Source organism: Coenobita brevimanus, chromosome 80, assembly GCF_032717465.1.
Source record: "Coenobita brevimanus isolate Jiangsu-jjx chromosome 80, ASM3271746v2, whole genome shotgun sequence".
Lineage (NCBI taxonomy): Eukaryota > Metazoa > Arthropoda > Malacostraca > Decapoda > Coenobitidae > Coenobita > Coenobita brevimanus.
Genome location: NC_137033.1, coordinates 34,294,838 through 34,308,562, shown reverse-complemented (window position 1 = coordinate 34,308,562; position 13,725 = coordinate 34,294,838).

Sequence of the window (13,725 nt, the reverse complement as noted above, 5' to 3'; positions counted from 1 at the left end):
CCTATACCAGTTTTTCTATATTGTGTTGTGTTCCTTCTCTTTTTTCTTGCCGGTTTCGGCTGGATGGGGAGTGCCTTAATTGAAATCCTTGTTTTTTTACCCGTCCCTGCCCCGGAGGGGCTCGGGGACGGGTATTATTTTCACTCGGTTTGTCTGTCTGTTTGTTTGTTTGTCAGTCTGTCCTTTAACAACTTTACGCGAAAACTACTAGTGCGAATATGACTAAAATTACAGGGATGATGGGCTATGACCTTCTGATCATCTCATAAAATTTTAGGCCAATTTGGGCCAAGGTCCAGGCTGTAAGCCCAAAAAAGGTTTAATAACGGGGACGGGTAACACTCGTTTTTTTTCGCAATAGCTCCTTTGAAGTTCGTCATTTCGACATGAAACCAAAACGAAAAGGGACATCTTTCAAATCTGCATCCTATAACATACCTCATTATATCAGGGGGGTCACCCTCAAGTTAGCGGTGGGAAAATCAATGTTAGGTGAGCTGGGTCTAAAATTTCGAATGGGCATAACATCGTCAATTTTCACCCGATTTACTCCAAATTTGATATGTGACATCTTTGACTAGATATCCTGTTGTGTTTATACGTCAGCACTAAAATGACTGCCGGGGACGGGTTTGCTGTACCTTGGCACCGCTCCTTGTTCTATTACTTTAGTCACTGTTGTAGGAGCTGCCTAGCAAGGGCCAAGTGGCATACTGCAGCAAGACTTTCTTCTGTTGTTATATTCTCAAGTCACCTGAAACTCCCGAATCTAGTATTAATGTAATTTTGTTTCGCAACTTTACTTCATACTTTTTGGACATTTTTAGAAAGTGGGAAGTTTCAAATTTAATGTGGTCCAGTAATTAGTAAAAACACTTTTGTTTAATCATATTTCCTTATCTATCTATCTATCTATCTATTGCCAGACGCCTCAATCCCGTTTGGGGTGGCCACAAACAAATCGCCTCCAAGTCGCCCTGTCCGCCGCCATTTCACTCCCCTGCTCCCAACTCACACCCCCCTCTCTCATATACCTCTCCACCCCATCTCTCCATCTCATTTCCTTATCACGACGAAAAAATATATTAATCTTACTCCTGGCGTCAGCAACTGATTTCATTAACCTATGATTAACTTCTCACAGTGAAGAGTATATGAAGGTTTTTTTTTAACCTCTGTAGTTCGAAAACTCTATTCTGGGCTGAATAAAACCATCTACAGGTAGCAAAAATAACATATAAAAGTCACCATCGAGCTGAAAGGGGCATGAAAAACGGAACAAGTGTTTTATGACGCTCTATTCAGTTTCATCTCATTTGATACTTTTTTCAGTGATATATATTAGTCAGACAGTGAGTGACAGCAAGTTTGTCATTGTCATAGGGTTGATGATTAATAATGGCTTTATGTCAGTATTTATTGTCCAGGATTCACACACAGACTTACATTCAATTCTCGGATTTAGAAACAAATTTAACAATTTTCTGGATTCACAAACTTAGGATGAATACTTGGGTTCCTCCTGGTCGTAGTTCCGTGTTGTTCAGCAGGACTGACAAGGATGGTTCATAGCTGGCATAACTGTTGTTCTTACTAAAAAAACAAATCTTAGTTATGCCAAGGAAATGATCATAAATTTGTTTGCGTATCAGAACCAAGGCCATCAAGCTGCCGCACATACGCTGTTGACCGCCTTTTAAAGCAGTTGGGGATGAGTCCTTGGGTCTCAGGAAATTCCTGGGAATCAGGTTCAGCTATAGTGAAGCCAGGGTACAGCAGACCTACACGAGTTAAGATGTGCAAAATACAATTAAAAGGACATTATATCCCATTCATACATGCTATATCCATACTGTGTTATTCCACCGCCAGAGATTCACATTTTACAGGATAACTCTTGATTCCAGTATATTAAGCAAAATTGCCGATTTTCGTCTCCGTTGAAGTCTTTCATGATGCACTATAACGCACTTCATTTACATAAATACTAGAATAAGTCATCCTCCCTAAAAGTCTCAATGTGAGATACGGTTCTGCTCGCAAAGTCCTTTGCTTGAAACATCTCACCAAATCTCTCTCTCTCTCTCTCTTTCTCTCTCTCTCTCTCTATATATATATATATATATATATATATATATATATATATATATATATATATATAAAGGTCTCCCCAGATATTTTCCACGAATTCCTTGCCTGAGCCAATCTCTGCCACATTTTGCTTGGGAACTGCTCTATGTCATCTCTTCACTTCCTGTCTGGCCTTTTTCTGCTCCACTTAGAATCTCTTGGAGTCCAGTCAGGCAGCCACTTGCTCCATCAGTTATCCCTTGTTATTGTTGCATGACCTGCCCACCCCCAATTCTCTTCTTATACTACTTCTCTAATGTCTTTGACATTAGGCTGTTGTGTCACCCAAGGTCATCTTTTCCTGAAGATATTTCCAACATTGACTATTTCATTACTCTGTCAGAGCAAATTAGTTGATTTTCCATCGATTTCGTTAGTTTCCAGGTCTCACAACCGTACTTCATGGCTGGGATCATACATTCGTTATATACTTTTCTTTTCATACATAACGGCAAGCGACTTTTCATGATGTGTCTGTGTTTACTGAAACCTTTTATTCCAATTTGTAATTAGTCTTTTTATTTCGCTGTCATGGTTTTCGTTAGTTCTAGTATTTACTCCAAGTTACTGTACTCCTCGACTTCTTCAAGAATTTCTTCTCATATTCTGAAGACACTCATCGGTGTATTTGGATTACACTTTAGTTTTACTCCGGTTCATTTTTAACCCAACTTTGAAACTTATCTCTGTTGTTTCTGAGATCAGGACAACGTCATCCGCCAATTTTACAAGCTTTAGTTTTTTTTTCCATCTATCTTTAATCCTTTATTCTCCCAGTCTAGCTTTCTGAAAATTCTCGCTATGGATGCTGTAAGTAATCTGGCGAAATTGTGTTTCCCTGATGGACGCCCTTCTCAATCTTAAAATTTTCCGAGTCTTTGCGTGGTTTAACTGTAACATTTCCCTCTTTATTACTTTTTTCGATCAGTTTTACAATAATCTCTTTTATCTCTTTTTCCCGCAATGAATTTATAATTGCTACTGTATGTGCTCCATTGAGTCGAAACCTTTTTTTCGTAATCAGCAAAACCTAAGCACAGTAGTGTATTATATTCGGTACTTTTTTTCAGTTAGCTGATTTATTGGGCGTGTAGATGATAAGTCGAATTCTCCATTTGGAATCCTCCCTCTTCAGGTGGTTGGTTTTCTTCCAAATTTTTTATTTGTTTGTAAGGATTTTACTGAAGAGTTTGTAAATAACTGGTAATAAGCTAATGGATCGGTAGTTACTAAGACCTTTCGTGTCCATATATATATATATATATATATATATATATATATATATATATATATATATATATATATATATATATATATATATGTATGTATTTGTGTGTGTGTTTTTGGTTTACCTATTTCATCTTGGCTCATCTTGATTTGCCTTTGTTCAAATTGTAAATTCAAGCCGTCTTGGCCATTAAGATCTTTTTTTTTTCAATCCCAGCGTAAAATGACGTGTCTGATATGGCTCAATTCGGTGGAAATGGTTCAGCTCAGCTCAACTTGACTTTAATAGAATCGTCTTAAACTCTACAACCTACAAGTCAAGTTTAAGTAATAGCTCAATTCTAAGTTCGTTTTTTATAATTTTTAAAATAAGTCGAACCTAACATATGTACCATAAACTTTATATAACAAACACGTTAACTTTTCACAAGATCAGGGTGCAATGAGGTCATATTTTAGTACACTATTTCCAGACAACGGCAGTGGGATAAATAAGAAGCTACTTCGTATATGCGTTAAACTCAGAAAAAAGAAAGAAAAAAAAAAAGACACAACGTACTTCCTACTCTCCATACTGTTTTTCCTCCTGTTACTTTGTTCTGTTCCTGCTCGGTACGCTGAACGTTGCTGTAGGGAATACGGTAGGAAAGCTTAAGCCGGTCTCAAAGGGGAGGAGGGAAGAAAAGCGCCAGTGAAAGCATCTAGGAAGAGAAAGGGGGTTGGATGAAACAAAAGAGCTGTGGGATAACTTTTCTGTGAAGAGCTTTGTGTGAAGGAGTGAGAAGAAAAAGATGAAGAAGAAGAAGAACAACAACAACAACAGCAACAACAACAACAACAACAATGACGACGGCGACGACGGCACTAAAAACGACAACAACAATAACAACAACAACAAGGTTTAGATTAATTCCTATCATCTTCAGGATGGTTGTTAAGAAAAATAGTAATGTCCTAAGTTCCAATCTTCCCCATAGCAAGACCTGCAACAGTCTATTTGCATATCGTATAAAGGCGAAAAACACTGTGTATAATATCAGTGGCTGTGATGATGTCAAAAGAAATTATCAAACTAATCAGTACACTAATTTGATATAAAAAGAAATCCTGAAGAACTGTTGTGAGTATTGCCCTTCCCGCCAGGTAGGAAACAAGAACGGGAATACAGGAGCAATAAGCTGATAAAAAAGTGAATTTCGAGGGAAGGAACATGCGTTGGAGCATAATCTAACATCCACATGCAGTATTTCGCAGGCAGTACACAATTACAGTCATATTTGAGCGTCACTGACAAGAACAACACCCAGACACTCCCCAACACCACCATACGCAACCTTAACCTTTTACCTTTACCGAAGTGCCGGTCATGTGACGTTAGCGGCCATGGAGCGCCATCTTCCTCTATCCTCAGCTATCCTGATTAACTCCACATTGCTGATTCTTTCTTATAAATCGCTTCTTATACAGTCCATATACTTTAATCGTTGCCTTCCTCTTGCTCTTCTTCCCCCCGTTCTTCGAAGTAAACATTTTCAAGTTTTCTTACTCTTTTAACATGTCCCAAAAATTCCATCTGTCTTTTCCTTATAGTCTTCATCATTTCTCTTTCCACTCCTGCCCTTCTCAGAACTTCTTCGTTTGTTACTTTTTCTATCTATGATATTCGCATCATTCTTCTCAAAAACGCAACCGCTGACTAGAAATTATAGTCGCGTTATTTATTTAAAGGTAACAAACAGACGGGTTAAAAACAAAAAAAATGTCCAAAATTTTCCTGATTGCCAAGACTGTCCACAAAAAAGGTAAAAAGAGAAGAAAGAAATGAATGAAGATTATGAAGTGTGGGGTTAGTATTGCAATGAGACAACAGTGAGAAAAACTGCCATTTTATTTGTTACGAGAGGCTACACTTGACCCATGGCTGCAGGGGAAACACCTCTCAGCATCTCTGCTGTAAGACATCGTCACTCTCTCAACACGTTTACCATGCCAACATTTGTACTTTAATCTTACTACTTCAAGGACGAGTAAATTTAACACTGGAGATACGTTTAGTTGTGAAGGGACCAGAAAGACTCTAGTAACGGATTCGGTATTCCAGCATTATATAATATTTCATGTAAAGACATCTTTAGGAGCGTCCCTGTCCGTCTGTCACTCGTTAACATGTCTCGAAGGCGAGATGCTTCACTCCCGTAGACGTCTGTGACTTTAGCAAAGCCCTACATTAGGGTCCTGAAGCTCCCACATATTTCTAGTACGTTTGTGTTTGTTTATTAAAACAATATTTACACATTTCAGTTCATACCGTTTGTACAGTAACATATTTTACTTTTTTCTCCCAATAAAAAGACTTTTAGAGTTTCGAGAAAGAACTCACAGTAAAATTTAATGCAATATCTGCCCTCGTATATACCAGATAGCTGCGCTCTTGTCACCGGATATTTTTGCTTTCTTGGCTTGAATGGTGATATGTGAAGAAACATGACTCGAATGCCCACCTCTGCCGGACAAAGGTATACACTGAAAAGAAAATATATGTCATGAGACAGGTCATGATCAGTGACGAATCAAGTTTTATCCGTTTGTTGCTTTTCGGAGTATGGCAGTAATCTTAGTGACTTCGGAATATGGTAGCACCTTTTCCTTGGTGAATTAGTCTGCACACTACATCTCAGTTTTTGGTGTCGTATGTTAATGAGGCACACTATGTGGATAATTATAAAGAATATATATGAATAACACGAAAAAGAATAGAACGGTGCAAAAGGAAATATAAATAACAATGAAGACTGTGCTACTGTCTCTAAAATGCCACTCACAATGCTGCCCGAAAGTTTGAGCGCGTTCCCAAAATACTGTAAGTTCAGCCAGATTTATAGGCTCCACTGATAATCCACAGCGTCTATTTCGCATTTACTGTACGTTGGCCACTTGTTCCTCACACTCAGTACAGTAAGTCAAACGCCCGTCTTCTGGTCGGACAAGGAGACTCCCTGGCACCTCTCAACAATTTATTTCTGCATCTGCTACACTAGTTATGTTCTTGCATGGTGATTTTGCAGTCTGTGTCTATGGGAACGAGGTATAACATACAAGGTAAGGAACATCCAGAACTGACGAGAATATGGCCCAAAAGGCATCATGTCAGACCAGAAAAACACAGCAATCTGATTTCAGATGAATAAGTTTAGTTACTGGAGGGAGGGGAGTAGAAATTTTGGAATAATAGGACCAACTTATATCCTTGACTTAACATATGACTCATTTAATACGCAGACAATATCAATTTTAGAGAAATGCAATTGACCGGTCATTGGTATGAACACCTCCCTTGCTGTTACAGTTATCGTGGTTTCAGGTTAATCTGATGGTGAACTCGATGGATTGCAGGCTGAAACGGCCTTTATTCTGCAGTCCACCGTTCTCCTTTAATAGGTTAGGGTGGGATACGAAAGGTGTGTGTGTAACCGGACGGCTAAGCCTCTGAGTACTGCAGTGCTATCACGTGAAGGCGTCCTTTTCCAGCACCGTGTTATTTGTAAACGTACGATATACCGGTAGCTAATTATATATAATGTTGTCCTTTTCTACATCAGTGGCGAATCTGTCATCAGTTCTTGCAAATTTCTCAAACTTTTGCTGTACAGTAGATTGTAATCACATTCACTTGAAAGAGGTATTTTTGTGTTGTATTATTGCCAATTCAGTGCCATCTTATTTAGCGCAGAACACCTTAATTGTGAAAAGAGTCCCTTAAATTAAATAGAATTGTCCGAAAATGGATGTGGAAGATGTGCAGATCGGCCTGGGAGGAAGGTAGAGTCCCGGAGGATTGGAAGTCAGGTATAATTATTCCCTTGTACAAAGGAAAAGGGGAAAAAGAAGTGTGTGGTAATCATAGGGGCATTTGTCTTCTTAGTATAATAGGAAAAGTGTATGGTAGGATACTTATAGACAGAGTTAGAGAAAGAACAGAGAAATTAGTTCGAGAAGAACAGGGAGGCTTTAGGAAGGGAAGAGGTTGTGTAGATCAGATATTCATTCTTAGATCTTTAGTGGAAAAGTTTCTAGAGAAGGGAAAGAAGTTGTATGCGGCTTTCATGGATTTGGAGAAAGCATATGATAGGGTGGATAGACAAGGATTGTGGAAAGTGTTAAGAATATATGGAGTAGATGGGAAGTTGTTGAATGCTGTGAAGAGTATGTACGATGGTGCGAAGGCTGCAGTGCGTGTGGATGGTGAACTAAGTGAATTTTTCTCTTTGAAAGTTGGTTTGAAACAGGGATGTGTCATGTCTCCATGGTTGTTCAATCTGTACATGGATGGGGTAATAAAAGAGGTACAAGGTAGGGTAGTGGATGTTGGAGTGTCCCTGGTGAGAGAGGATAGTGTTTTGAAACTCCCTGTACTGTTGTTTGCAGATGATACTGTGTTGTTGAGTGAAGACGAAGGGGAGTTGCAAGGCTTGGTGGATGAGTTTGGGAGAGTGTGTAAGAAACGGAATCTAAAGGTGAATGTAGGGAAGAGTAAAGTGATGGTCTTTGAGAGAGGTGAAGTCAGTGACTGTACAGCAAGGTTGGATTGTGAGGAATTGGAAAATGTGAGTACGTTTAAGTACTTGGGTAGTGTGATGAGTAAGGATGGAGGTTTGGAGGGTGAAGTGCTTGAAAGCGTACAGCAGGGAAGAAAGGTTGCTGGTTCTTTGAAAGCAGTGATAAGAAACAGGGAAGTGAGCATGGAAGTGAAAAAGTTACTACATGACACTATTGTGATACCAACTCTAACGTACGGAAGTGAAGCTTGGACGTTGTTGGAAGGACACAAGTCAAGAGTGAGAGCAGTGGAAATGAGTTATTTAAGAGGAGCCTGTGGAGTCACATGGAGAGATAGGCTGACGAATGAGGATATAAAGGAACGTTGTGGTGTTGATGTGGATGTGATAGGGAGCGTTATGAGGAACACACTGAGGTGGTTTGGCCATGTGGAGAGGATGGAGGGTGAAAGACTGACGAAGAGAGTGTATGTGAGTGAGGTGGAGGGGGGAAGAGGGAGGGGGAGGCCGAGGATGAGATGGAGGGATGGGGTGGAGAGGTATATGAGAGAGGGGGGTGTGAGTTGGGAGCAGGGCAGTGAAATGGCGGGGGACAGGGCGACTTGGAGGCGATTTGTTTGTGGCCACCCCAAACGGATTGAGGCGTCTGGCAATAGATAGATAGATAGATAGTCCGAAAATAGCAAGAATAAATCAAGAGAATGTCATCAGAGTGAAGGGTTATGAAATTCCTCCAATGTTTTGCCGACAAACATCATATCCCATATTACACTTCCTACCTATTAATTTATCTGCGTATCTAACTACGCAGAGCTAGGCGCCTCAGTCCCTGAAGGAGTAGCCGCAAACAAATCGCCTGCATGTTATTCTGTCCTCCGCCATCATGCTGCCCTTTCTCTAATACTTCCTATACACTAACATATCTCTCGTTCCCATCCCTGCAACTATCCTCTGTGTCTCTCTCTTGCTCCCCATTCCACAACACTCACATTCACTCTCTTAGTCAAGTTCTCATTCTTCATTCTCTCCACAAAACCAAATCATCTGAAGGTTCTTCCACTGATGCTTTCCAGCACATCCACGTCAACCACCACAGTACTTACTAAACCGGCTTAGTGTTGTTACTACGATAACTTTCTGATAATCTTATCAAGTTAATGAACGAATTTTAGAACTGGAAGGATTAGATGTATCCGAGATTAACCCCCTTTTCTATAGAGCATTCTTCATTAGATGTACAAATCTTCCGATGGAAGCCTAATTAAAAAGACATAACTTTATTAAGGAGATACGACTTGCCAGAAGTAATGTACCATACAGTTCTCTGTATATATATATATATATATATATATATATATATATATAATGAAAATCACACTCCTCTATTTATCTGCCTATCTATCTATTTATCTATAGCCAGACCCCTCAAACGTAGATGGAGTGGCCACAGCCGAATCACCTCCATGTCACTCTGTCCCGTCATCTGGTTGCCCTTTCTTCACCTTACACGTCCCTCAGTCTTTCCAGTTCATCCCTCCATCTCATCCTCAGTCTTTCTCTTCGCCCCCACACCCAGCAACTTAGACTCATATACTTTCTTGGGCAGTCTCTCATTATATATTTTCAATTTGCTTAACAGTTTTGATACCTCCGCCAACGAAGTTGGAGGTTACGTATTCATCTATGTTTGCCTGTTTGTTTGTCCATACGATATCTCCAAAAGTTCTCAATGAATTTCAATGAAAGTTTGTGGAAGGGTGGGCCATGGGCCAAGAGAGAATCGATTACATTTTGGGGTAGATCTGGATCCTATGTATCCCGCACATTATCTCCAAAAGTTCTAAATGAATGAATATTATATATATATATATATATATATATATATATATATATATATATATATATATATCCAATCCTACGCTGCCCCGTGAAGAGCGTAGGAGCCCGGGGCTAGGCAAGTTGGTTCTGACATTTAAGATGAGAGTGACCAGCCTCACTCATCCCTGAGTGGCATTACGTGAGCAATAAACCCTAACCACTCCTTGGATATAAACCTTCACCGGCTCAATCCGATTGGAGTGCAATAATTACCCACTAAACCACCAGACGCCAAAATTTGGTTAGATGGTTACCACCCAGCGTAATAAATGATTTCCTGGTGTACAGGAAACCATTTGACTTGTCACTCAGTGTAGAGTCACCCACAGGCAGAAGCAAGAGGAATGAATGAAGGAAAGAAAGACAGAAGAGGGAGTGTAGTCACCCGTAGGCAGAAGGATGAGGAAAGAATGAAGGAAAGAAAAACAGAAGAGGATGGAAGGAAAGAAAGATGGAGGAGAGGAAAGGGCAGAAACCTGGGAGCAGCACTACATTGAGTGAGTGGATGGTGAGCGCCCCACCTACCACCACATATATATATATATATATATATATATATATATATATATATATATACGTGGAAGAGTGGGCCATGGGTCAAGGAAAGTGATTAAATTTTGTGGCTGATGCTGAGCCTACGTATTGCAGCGGATCCGGATTCTATTTAATGGCAATGGCATTGGCGGAGGTATGCATCCTCTGAGTGCTTTATGGCATAATTATGTTTGGTTACACCAAGTCAAGATAGTGGACGTTATCGGATACAACAGGCTAAAGGGTCTCCTGGCCGAGCACAAGCTTCCAGTAATCACAGAATAAACAAGAAAACACTCGGAGGGCGCATACATCCACCAATGCCGTTGTCATTGAAAGGGTCCGGATCCAGATCCATGGAGATATTGAGTGGAATACACTGGATCTGGATCCGGCCTAATATTTAATCAGTTGTTCCTTGACCTATGGCCCACTCGTCCACAAAATTTCATTGAAATTCATTGAGTACTATCGGAGATATGGTGTGGACAAACAAACAAAAATTGATTGGTGAATACATAACATCCTCCAGCTTCGTTGGCAGAGGTAACTAAAAAGCATTCTGAGATCGCAAATCTCCGTCACCGAAAACAATATTTAAGGTTTACTTCTGTAATTTCTCTTTTCTATCAGACGAATACTTTTACAGTCTCACAGTTGGTTTTTTTATGGTAAGAATAAAAAACCAAAGGCCAGAGCCCGCAATACCTGTTCCTTCCAAGAGAAAAACAAAATACAAGAGAAAACCAAATTCAAGATCCGATCATTTCCAGGTGCCTGGACACACTGCGTTTGAAAGACTAGAGATACTAGCTAGCAGGAAGTACAGACAGAGAGAGACAGTTCCAGAGTCGACATGTTGAAGGGATGGGAGTAACGGTTAACTCTTGCATTGGAGAGTTGGACAGAAAAGGGATGAGAATTTGCTGCTAGACGGGTGCTACGCACTCGTCGTAGAGGTGGAGAAATGCAAGCAGACAGTTCAGAGGAGCAGTGACCATTGAAGTAGCGATAGAAAAGAGATAAAGATGCAACAGTGCAGCGAAGAGAAAGAGGTTGAAGGAGGCCAGTAAGAGGAGGAGAGTTAATGAGATGAAAAGCCTTTGACTCCACCCTATTGAGAAGAGCTGCATGTGGGGAGCCTCCCCACACATGAGAGTTGTACTCCATGCAGGGGCGGATAAAACCCCTGTATAGAGTCAACAATTGAGCAGGGGTAAAGAAGGAACGGTGTTGGCTTAGTGCACCTAATCTCTTGGAAGCGGATTTTACAAGAGATGTATTATGATCTTTCCAAGATAAGTCCCGAGTAAATGAAACCCCAAGCATGTTCAAGGATGATACAGGATTAAGCTGAATATTATTAAACATTAGTGGGTACACCTATGGAAGATTTTGTCGGGATGATAAATGTAAGAACCGAGTCTTTGATGCATTAAAAACAACAAGATTATTTTTACCCCAGTCAGAGATACTAGCCAAGTAAGACATTAGGTGTGCCATAGCCTCATCCCTTGTTTGTTGAAGTAGCTAACTGCTGAGAAGGACGTTGTGGGAACCGAATGGAAAGATGAAGGGTGGAATCATCAGCGTACGAGTGGTCTTAATCTGCCCCGTTAGTCTCAGAAAGCACTTGCGTCAGCCAGGTCCAGTAGAATTTCTTATTTATTCTTGCATTCAGATCTGCGTCCACTTCTACATTTAAACTCTCCCTTGACCAACTGCCTACCTAACCAACATATTTCACTGAGTCCAGTAACAACTACTTGAGATATCATGTACACAAACAGACACGTGTGAATACATGACCGCTGTCCAACTTCATTGACGAAGAAACAGGAAGGAACATTCACAGAGTGCAAGACTCATGCCAACCAATTGGTCTAAAGGCCGAACATTTGATTTTGCCCTGTGATCTTGACTTTTGCCTTATTGCTCTCAGAAGCAAAAAACTTCACCCTCGCCAAACACTTCAGCAATCCACCAGAGCTGGTTCACATTATATCAAAGCTGATCAAGTTGATCTTGCCCAATGAACTTGACCTTTCCTTATTCCCCATATGAATTCCCTTTATTCGTGTCGTACCCTTGATCGTTCCACAAAGTTTGGTCTCAATTGGAACAAGACGCTGTGCCAAGGCACAGCAAATCCGTCCCCGGCAGTCATTTTAGTGTAGACGTATAAACACAACAGGATATCTGGTCAAAGATGTCACATATCAAATTTGGAGTAAATTGGGTGGAAATTGATTTTATTCCAATTAGGCCCGACCCCCCAACCCCTACTGTTAACGGGGGGGTGGCCCCTTGATATAATGATGCATGTTACAGGATGCACATCAGAAAGATGCACCTTCAGGATTTGGTTTCATGTCGATATGACGTATACGAAAGGAATTATGGAGAAGAAACGACATTTTTTTAAATATCTGGGGGGCCTACAGTCTGGGCCTTGGCCCAGGTAGACCCAAAAGTTACTCAGGTGATCAGATCATTGCCCATCAGCCCTGTAATTTTAGACATAATAGCACCAGTAGTTTTCGGGTAAAGTTGTTAACAGACAGTTAGACAGACAGACAAATTGAGTGAAAACAATACCCGTCCCCGAGCCCCTCTGGGGCGGGGACGGGTGAAAAAAAAAAAAATCAGCTAACCTTGCCATGCGATCTTGACCATTGATTTAATGTTACCAAAGCATCTGGTCAACACCTCGGGCGGATCTCAACCCTTACAGCAAATTTGGCTCGTGTGTGTGTGTGTGTGTGTGTGTGTGTGTGTGTGTGTGTGTGTGTGTGTGTGTGTGTGTGTGTGGAAAGCATGATATCCGCTCTGATTTCTCAAAGGCGAGTTTAATTATAGTATAGGAGAGCACTTATAACTGCTGCGGATATAGCATGTCTCGAGCACATTTAATTAGCCCAGTGTAACTTGTCCGTCGGAGATATGAAGGCATCATTGCCTTGAGGATATTAACCTCGCATGATGCTATTATCAGTATGCTGTTTCCAGGTATGCAGGTTCTAATATTATGGGTTTGTGGTGCGCCGGGTTTTATTAGCAAGATGGTAAAACGTGGGCTCTGAGCCAACTACACCCCCCTCGATCTATTAATATAAAAAAAAAATAAGCATCATCGTCCTGCAGATACATAAAAGTATGGTTTTCTAAAGTTGCATCTTCATCCCTATATTGTCACTTCCTCAATGTTTACTACTGTTCTGAAATATCTACTTGCAACTCTTCTTTAGTACAACAGGTGCGCAGCACCCAACACTCTAATGCAGGAGTAAAATAATACTCGCAGTAATTAATGTATGCAACAAGTCTCATCTGGAAATATTTTCCTCAGCCTGAGTCTCCCTCTTTGTATAACCTCAAGTTATTTAAACGCAATGCACCC